At 32.6% G+C, this 9,712-nt stretch overlaps 1 long non-coding RNA gene across 1 annotated transcript; it reads left to right on the top strand.

Annotated features, from left to right (window-relative positions):
• The first annotated feature begins 1,494 nt into the window (after positions 1 to 1,494).
• LOC138337587 (uncharacterized) lies at positions 1,495 to 4,141 on the top strand. Its single transcript, XR_011210881.1, has 4 exons — positions 1,495 to 1,575; positions 1,666 to 1,771; positions 2,221 to 2,290; positions 3,990 to 4,141. It is a non-coding gene; the product is annotated as an uncharacterized lncRNA (long non-coding RNA).
• The last annotated feature ends 5,571 nt before the right edge of the window (positions 4,142 to 9,712 follow it).

The following is a 9,712-nucleotide window of genomic DNA, read 5'->3' on the forward strand; positions in this document are numbered from 1 at the left end:
TCCATTGAAGAATCCGGATGCTGATATTCAATACTGTTCACGTGCTGAATTGGTCAATAAATTTATGATTTGGAGAGAAAATGTTCCAAACGAACGCAATTATAAATCTAAGAAAGAGCACCTACCAGTAGCGCTTAAAAGAAAGAAATTTTAGTATTTCATTCCATAACAAGGAAAAACTGAATTTGTTGGCCACAAATCAGTTATTCAGTTATCTCCCATGGAAGAACTTAGTACTGCAAATATGATTATAGGAAAAGAACAGAACAAACCAAGGTCATTTCAATCTTGAGAGTCCATTCAAGAGAAAGGATTTAAATTGCCTATGCCCAATTTCAGGTTCCAAATGTCGTCTAATGAAAATGTTACTTCGTCTGTACATGTGACTGGAACAATACTACGTAATGGATAGGAACAACATGAAATTCAGGATCTATTAAACTTCAAAAAGGTGAAGAGGAAGTTGGTCCTACCAACCACTAGTGTTGAAAAATTTCTGAAAGACAAAGAGGTACAGAAAGAACATGATATTTTTCATCATCTACCAGTAAAGAAACACATAAAGAAGAAGTCATTCATACAACCTACTAGTTTTGATAAGGTTAAGAAACAACAAAGGATAGTCATAGGCGATGAAAGAAAACAAATCAACCACACAGTTGCTGATGTCGAGTATACACCTACTCCTTCGATTCATCTCCACAATAAAGGATTGGATGATATTGAGGATGAAGTAGAAATAGGAAAGGATGCAGTTAACGAGGATGTTGATATTAATTTGTAGTACAAAAGGTATGTTTTATATCCTGTAAGATTTATTACTCATTATAAAGAAATTTCTTATTTCCTGTCTTTTAGAGATATCGAAGCAGGAAAATGTTCGAGGAAAAACAATATGTAAGAATATTCATGCAAGAACTTTAGAAGAAATAGAGGAAGTGACATATGATAAAGGACAGGCGGTGGGACAAACCAATAAGATAGTGTTAGAATTAACCAATTTTATCGGAACAATTGCCAGAATCCTAGATTCATCCGCTTGATGTACATTAGTTGGCATGTTGTGCCAAAATATATTAAAACGCATGTGGACATAAATCAATGTAAGACCAATCAATTTTGAAATTGCATTTTTAATTGTTTTTTACTAGTGAAGATAAATATATTTTGTTTTGCATAGTCCAAATTCCTAATTCCGATAGAATGAAAGAAGTGGGTGATTACTGGTCTTCGTGATTCTTGGAGGCGACACAAACAAAAAAATAAAGAGAGTTTATGATAAAAATAGTACTCTTGAGGAAATTCTAGCAAAACGTCCTAAAGACATTCCAGAAGCTCTATTCTGCAAGTTGATCGAGTATTGGAAGTACCCAACTGTTCAAGTAAGGCTAAATTAGTGCATTTCTATTCTTTGACATATTTTGTATCATATATATTCTTTTCTTTTTTATTTATCAATTTAAACATATTTTTTTAATTATAGTCCATAGCTGAAATGAATTCAAAAAACAGGAAAAAACAATAGTGCAAGCATTGAATGGCGCCAGTTATTTTTCAAGAGCACGAGTGAAATTGGTAATACTTGCAGACATATGAATTTAATTTTTACATACTTATCATAAAAGTCAAATTTTTTTTAAATATCTTTTTTTATTGAATTTGTAGGCATACAGTCAACGAAAACAATGAAGAACCATCACAACGTGAAATGTTTATTGCAACTCGTACAAAGACGGGAAAGGAAATTCAGGCCGACACTTAAATTGCAATAGTAAGTTCTTAAAGAGGAATATTGGTGAATTTAATTCAGAAAGATATATTATTTATTGTGTAGAGTGTAGATAGTTCTTACTGTTAACTACAAATGTTTATTTTATTCAATAGACTGAACTTCAATATCATCAAAATTCTGGGGAAACGACAGATGATGCCTTTATGGCAGTGTTTGGAAAGGACCAACCTGGCAGACTTAGGTATTATGACAGATGAGTGTAAACAAGTTCTCTAAAAGAAGATGAAGAAATTAACAGGCTAAAACAAGAGCATGCTAATGAAATCTTTTCTCTGAAGAAATAAATGAATGAAAAAATTAATGAAATGAGAGTAGAAATGCGACTTTTTTTTTTAGACAATTGTTTCAAAACACGTTGGATTGAATGTTCAAGATATACAAGGGGTTGTTGGATCTAATATTGTTTCACCTGTTGCTCATGCAAGTAGCGGACAAGCTGTAAGAGGCAAATATATTCCACATTCTTCAGGGTCAACTCATGATTGGATTCATCAACAGGTATTAACTTGGTTCCTTAAGGCTTTTCTCTAACTTTCTTTCCTCTTGAACGTCTCAGCTGAATTTTCCTCAACTTTTTGTAGTTGTTCTTGTTGGCTGTTAGTTTTTTCTTGCACAACAAGATAATTATAGTTGTTATGAGTAGAAATAGTATAATGGCTTGCAGATTTGTATGTGTAGTTGTGGCTTCATCTGGCTGTCCATGATTGGTAGTGATATTTTAGATATTTTTAGCAAACTGCCATGGAAAAAAATTGTTATCAATGGTGTCATTTTCTGGTTGATATATTCAGAAACACTTGAAATGTTGTTGACCAAAAATATGAGATATTTGTGAAGTATTTACAGAGCTATAACCAATACAATGAACTTTCACGGATTTCCAATTGTTACACTATCATCACCCATAACCAATCACACAACACATATTAAATTCTTACCTATCTTATTATAACTATATAAACCCTTTATATTATTCACTTTCATACACACATTTTAAAAGAAAGAAGGAAATGGAGCATTATAAATTTGCCAAAAATTTATGACATTGGCTTTGTTTTCCATAGTGTTAAGTAGTATTAATATAGAGGTGGCTCGAGCACAGAGAATATGTAATGTGTCGGGTGAAGGATTAATGTCATGTAGACCATCAATCACACCACCTTATCTGACAGCGCCTACAACTTAGTGTTGTAACGCATTATCTTATGCATACATTGCCTGCCTTGTTTCCGGTAGGAGTGTTATTATTTGGAGGTTTACCCAATAGTTGTACACTAGGGTCATTGGGTTGAGTAGGCTGAAGTTTACTGATTTACTAATTCCCTGTTTGGTTACTGTCATTTTGCTCCATAGGCTGAATGATCAAATACAAGTAACAACCTCACAAAATTATATTTGTTACATTCTATATTGGGTATCACAAAGGTGACAGGCTTTGTTGTCAATTTGTCTCTAACCCTTTCTTCTGATACCTATATGGAAGGTGCAGACATATTGCCTGCCAAGATTTTTATTTTGTGTCATGTGATATAAGTTGTGATTCTAGATTTCATTTGGAACTATAAAGTTCTGAAACCTTGAATTTAAATTCAACTTGGCATTCTATATCAAGGACTAGAACTGAAACCTCTTCTTCCAATTTGTTCTGTTTTGTATTATGTAGACTGGAGAAAGTATATGAATAATAAATGTTTAATGACCTGCCGGCCTGAGTAAGTTCATGAATAAAATAAGTATAATCAACTGCAGTCCTAAAATAATACAAGCATTGCTTAGTTATGAACTGCATGCCTGAAATAATACAAGAATTGCTCAGATATGAACTGGAGGCCTCAAAACATGAACTGCAGGCCTAAAACATCGTTCGTACATGGAATCTGCAAATCTGGAATTTTGAAATTAAGAAATCTTAAATCTGGAAATCAGGAAATTTTAAATCTGGAAATCTTGAAATCTGGAAATTTCGAAATATGGAATTTGGAAATCAATCTGAAAGTTTTGAAATGAAGTTGAATATTTAGGATGTATGTTTTTTTGTTTTATTAAGGTTACATGCTTATCTTTAACATCTAGGATTCATATTATAGCTAAACATCTACTTTTGGTGTCTTATTCAAATCAACTCCATTATTATTTTACTCATCATTAACATCTACATTTATTGCAATCTTATTTGTCGTAAATTCTAAATGTATAGGGAAATGGTGGTGATCAAATTTGAAGGCTCGATACAAGTAAATTCGATCTCATTGAAGTGGATTATGAAGCGTTTATGAACTATTGTAATATTACTTTTTAAACAATTGTGTACACGTATTTTGAATATTGTTGTATTAGTATGTGTAAGTACACAAGACGTACAATGTTTTGAGGTTTATTGCAAATCTATGTATTTGAATTACTTATGAGCCAATTTAATGCATGATATTTCATTGTTAGATAATATTGGAAGTTTTTATTTAGAAATTATGGCATATATAATATGGCCAAAATGATATGACCACACTTCAAAGTGTAGCCTTAGGACAGTATATTGTGGTAATCACATGGGCACGGACTACACTTCAAAGTGTTGTCATACATGATATAGAAAAGGCAACACTATAAAATTGTTCTCATATATTTCATAGAAAAGGCCACACGTACGAATTGTGGCCAATAAGAAAGCTAAGGCAATACTTAAAAGTTTAGTTGTATGAGATATAAATGTTTCTATTGAGGTCCATAAAAGCGTGGTCATTTTACCTTTTAGGCTACGCTTCAAAGTGTAACTGATAGGACAACACCTGAAAAGTGTTGCCAAAAATCTAAGGTAACGCTTCATTTGTTCACCCCTGGAAAACTGTTGCCTAAAGTTCAAAAGTGTAGCCTTTTATCTAAGGCCACACTTTTTCCTAGATTAGGCTACACTTTACTAGGGTGGTCGTAGACATAAAATGGTGTAGGAACTTTTGATTTATTATTTTGACTTAGGTAAGTTTTTGTTATGTTTCTAGACTTAAATTGACTAAAATCTGATGATTTAGCGTCAAAACGATGTATCTTAGGGTTTAAACAAAGTTCAAAAATACCAAAAGACCCCTGAGTTAGTTGCTGTGAGACCAAACGACGACCAAGACTGTTGGTCCGTCGTTTGGTCCATAGGTTGGGTTTTGTTTGAAAGGACTTTACTAAAATGGGCATAACTTTTTACTCAGAGGTGCAATTTTAGCAAGGTTGGTGGATATGAAAAGATAATTCAATTATATATATGTGGATAGGAAATGGGACATCTAATTCATTTTGTGCTAAGCTTTATAACCATTTGAAGTTGACCAAATTGCATTACCTCCCTAACTGTGTTCTAATTCACACCTACGGTCAGACCTATGGACCATGCTTGTCTTTTGTGGATTTTGTCAGAGAGTGGTGAATGGGGTGCCAATCGACGATGACGGACTACGGACCGTAGGTCAGTCCGTCGATCATGACTTCACCAAATTTTTCTAGGCTGAGATTTTGGGGGTTTCTGACCCCGTTGACGGATGTGTAGGACGGGCCGTGGGTTAGTCCATGGTCCGTCAATGGACCATTTTTTTGTACCTACAGATTTTTCTTAAAAAACTAGTTTTTGGTCTCTTTTTGATACGAGGTGTTAGATACCTGAGAAATCTAACATAAATATAACGTACATGCTCCCAATATGAATACAATTCTATAGCTAGATTGACTTAATGGGTGAGTTCGCATCAAGGATGTTTATTGCTTTCATGTATAAACTATGACAAGGATTTTCCAGGATTTACATTTACTAATGTTATACGCGAAATTAAAAGTATAAAACTATTCTTCCAGCCTCAAAGCTCATGGTATAAATCAACCTAATGGTAACTGGAAAAGAATGAATTATCCGCAACTGTTTTGAAAGTTCTTTCTAGTAAGGATATGATATTTTTTTTTCATTCTGAATTTTAATGTTTGATCAAATATTTTGTTTTTATATTATCTACTGTTTGAAACTTTCTTGGGATAGAGTTGTAGTTGTACCTAATATGTTAACAAGATGGTACTGAGTTTTGTAAAAAATGCAATAACAACAATTACGTATTAGTCTCTAACAATTTGGGATCAGTTATATGAATCCTCACCGCTTTTTTCTAGATCAACTCATGTCAACAATGTTTTGTGGAAACACAATTCTTCCAAATTGTACTGATAGTCCCACGTCTAGCACTAACTAATGTCGTTAACTTACTCAGAACTCTACATTTTACTTGAAATTGCTCTTTTGTTTACAAACTAACATACACATTATCATTTGTTAAATCTTACTATTCCCTATGAAGGAGAAATCAATACTTCCTGTGTAATAGCATGCTTTATGGCTATGTTTATTTGCATCCACAATCTCTCCGTTTGGGATATTTTTTGCTAATGGTTTCAAGAGAGACTTTAAGATCAAGGTTTATACAACTTATAATGGACACAGAATATTATCTGTGTACATTTTAGTTACTCCTTTCCTCATTTAAAGGGAATCATCAAGAATTTTGGCTATTATATTCCTGGACATGGCAGTTTCATTGATTTGTGAAAACATGTTTATCCTAAATTTTCCCTTTCCTGTTTTCCTCTTAATTGACTAATAATAACTTACCATATAACATCTCTCAGCAAAATATAATAAAACTTAAATCTACATAGAAAATGGTCAAAACTATTTTTAAAATAACTCAATAAAGTAGTTGCTAGAGCAGATTACTACAATAAGACTTGGTATGACATCAAATATTCTATGTCAAATATTTTCCTTTCTCCTGCGTACCAACTTTTTGTTCCTCAATGATAACCTAGAATGCTTTTAGTTAAACCAAGTCACTCATCATAAACAAGTTACTAATTCCTAGATATTCAGTATTGAAGCAACAATAAGCCCTTGCATGTAAACTGCTACTATGAACTACATATGAAAGTACATGGATTCATACAAGATGTAAAGCACAAGAACTCCCATCCACATTTTAAAATAGAAATTCACATCAACTAAGAAAAAATGAAGAGCAGAACAAATGAAAGAGTCTAGAATGCACACCATTTGCAGGATATTAATCTTCAACAAGCTATAGAGAAGAAACATAATAAGGACATACACTCATCTTCTTCAATATTTATGGCAAGTTTACCAACCAACCATCATCTATATGTATGGGCATATGTTGTGACAATATGTTTGACGATTACACAAGGTACACATAGAAGATCAAATCACCTCCATTATATACAACAAAATCGAACAACATCACAAGCACCTAAGAATATATATAACAGATGAAAAAGAAAAAATTAGCTTAACTTAAGACTACAACAATTATTGACCTCACAGAGCTTGATATTTACAAAAAAAAACACTCAATTTCATTCAAATTGATTCACTAAACGAAAATTTGCATATCAACCTCACATAGCGTGAAAATCTCTCTCTTGATAAAGCTTAATAAACCAGTCTTTTCGAGGCGCAAACATAATAACAACTAGAGGGGGAGAAATAGAAAAGGATCTTTTGGTAAATTAAAGGTCTACTTATTTCCTTTCAGATCTTTATCTCTAGCATATTTTAGAGAAAAATGTTAAAGAGGAGGCCCAATGAAGAGATTTAAACAAAACGAGAAGTCTTAGAAATGGAAAAATATTTACAATCAATTTGAACTTCGACATAATTTGAACAAAACTAATTGTCAGATAGTTAAGATGCAGTCTGCAAATAATAACACAACCTTTCCTGTCAGTTCACTAGAGTTCATAGGAATGATAAAAGTATTCTTCCATTTCAGAACCTTGTTGGCTTATCTATATCTGAAGGATACACTGCAACTTACTAAGAGATGCAAAAGGTATCATTTACTATAAATTGAACCAATTGCCTTATTGAAAGTATCCAATTGCCTAAAACACTGAATTGGCTTTCTTGTCTATGGCAACAACCTTGCCTATAACATTTTTAATCTTTACTGCAGCCTCTAATAACTTAAGAACTATTTTACGACTATATGGAAAAAATAAAATTTCACATAGAGACATAAGTAGAGAAATATTTTTGCAGTCCTTGGTTAATTTTCCCTTGAAACAAGAAAATTCATTTTTTTACTTAGGAAAACTGGTGCATTATGAGAAGTCCTATCAAAAGAAGCTAGGTTTTTAACTTTATTGACAAAGACAGTGCAACAATTATTAGAATTGATGACGTATCCTTATGTATAGCTTCTTGTTTTTGAATGAATATATGAATGAGTGAGGTAAGGAATTATCAAACTTTGTAAGGTGTAGGATGAAAAGCATGACATATAGAAGGAAAGTATGAAAACAATTCTGTACAAGGGAAGTATGACTGCCAGGATTTCATCTACCACTATGTTTGTATTTGAAATAGAATACTCTTTAATATTTTTAATCTACTACTATGATGTTTGTGGCCAATTCGTTTTTATGATTAATATTTTGTAGGTCTACTTAATAAAAGGGAAAAGCAAGAAGAATGAATCAATCAGCAATATGAACGAAAAAGGGTTCAAATCCTAACAAGGCTCAAATTCCATTGAAGAATATGGATGCTGATATGAAATACTGCTCAAGTGTTGAATTGGTCAATAAATTTGAGATTTAGAGAGAAAATGTTGCAAACGAACGCAATTATAAAGCTAAGTAAGAGCACCTACCATTAGCGCTTAAAAGAAAGAAATCTGAGAATTTCATTCCATAAAAAGTAAGAACATAGAACCGCAAATATGATTATAGGGAAAGGACTAAACAATCCAAGGTCATTTCAATCTTGAGAGTCCATTCAAGAGAAAGGTTCTAAATTGCCCATGCCCAAATTCAGGTTCCAAATGTCGTCTAATGAAAATGTTACTTCGTCTGTACATGTTACTGGAACAATACTACGTAATGGATAAGAACAACATGAAATTCAAGATCTATTAAACTTTAAACAGGTGAAGAGGAAGTTTATCTTACCAGCCACTAGTGTTGAATAGTTTCTGCAATATTGATCATCATCTACCAACAAGGAAACACATAAAGAAGAAGGCAGTCATACTACCTACTAGTCTATATAAGTTCAAGAAACAAAAAGCTATCGGAATAGGCGATGAAAGAAAACAAATCAACCACACAGTTGCTGATGTCAAGTATACACCTACTCCTTCTATTCATATACACAATAATGGATTGGATGGTATTCAGGATGAAGTAGAAATAGGAAAGGATGCAGTTAACGAGGAATTTCATATTGATTGTAGTACAAAAGGTATGTTTTAAATTTCTGCGCTGGAACGTCTCAACTTTATTTTACTCAACTTTTTCTAGTTGTTCTTGGTGGCTATTGTTTTTTTTATTGCACAACAAGATCATTATAGTTTTTATGAGTAGAAATAGTAGAATTGGTCGCAGAATTGTTTGTGTAGTTGTGGCTCAAACTGGCAGTCAACGAACGGTAGTGATATTTTAGATATTTTTAGCAAAATGCCTTGTCAAATTTTTTTTATCAATGGTGTCTTTTTCTATTTTATATCTTCAGAAACACTTAAAATGTTGTTGAACAAAAATATGTGCTATTTGTGAAGTATATAGAGAGCCTTAACCAATCCAATAAACTTTAACGGATTTCCAATTGATACACTATCCACACCCATAACCAATCACACAACACCTATTAAATTCCTACGTATGTTATTATAACTATATAAACCCTTTATTTCATTCACTTTCATACACACATATTGAAACAAAGAAAGAAATGGAGCATTTTAACTTTGCCAAAATATTTGTGACATTGGCTTTGTTTTCCATAATGTTAAGTAGTGTTAATATAGATGTGGCTCGGGCAAAGGGAATATGCAATGTGTCGGGTGAAGGATTAATGTCATGTAGACCATCAATCACACC

The sequence above is a fragment of the Solanum lycopersicum genome, chromosome 7 (assembly GCF_036512215.1).
Source record: "Solanum lycopersicum chromosome 7, SLM_r2.1".
In the NCBI taxonomy this organism is placed as follows: domain Eukaryota; kingdom Viridiplantae; phylum Streptophyta; class Magnoliopsida; order Solanales; family Solanaceae; genus Solanum; species Solanum lycopersicum.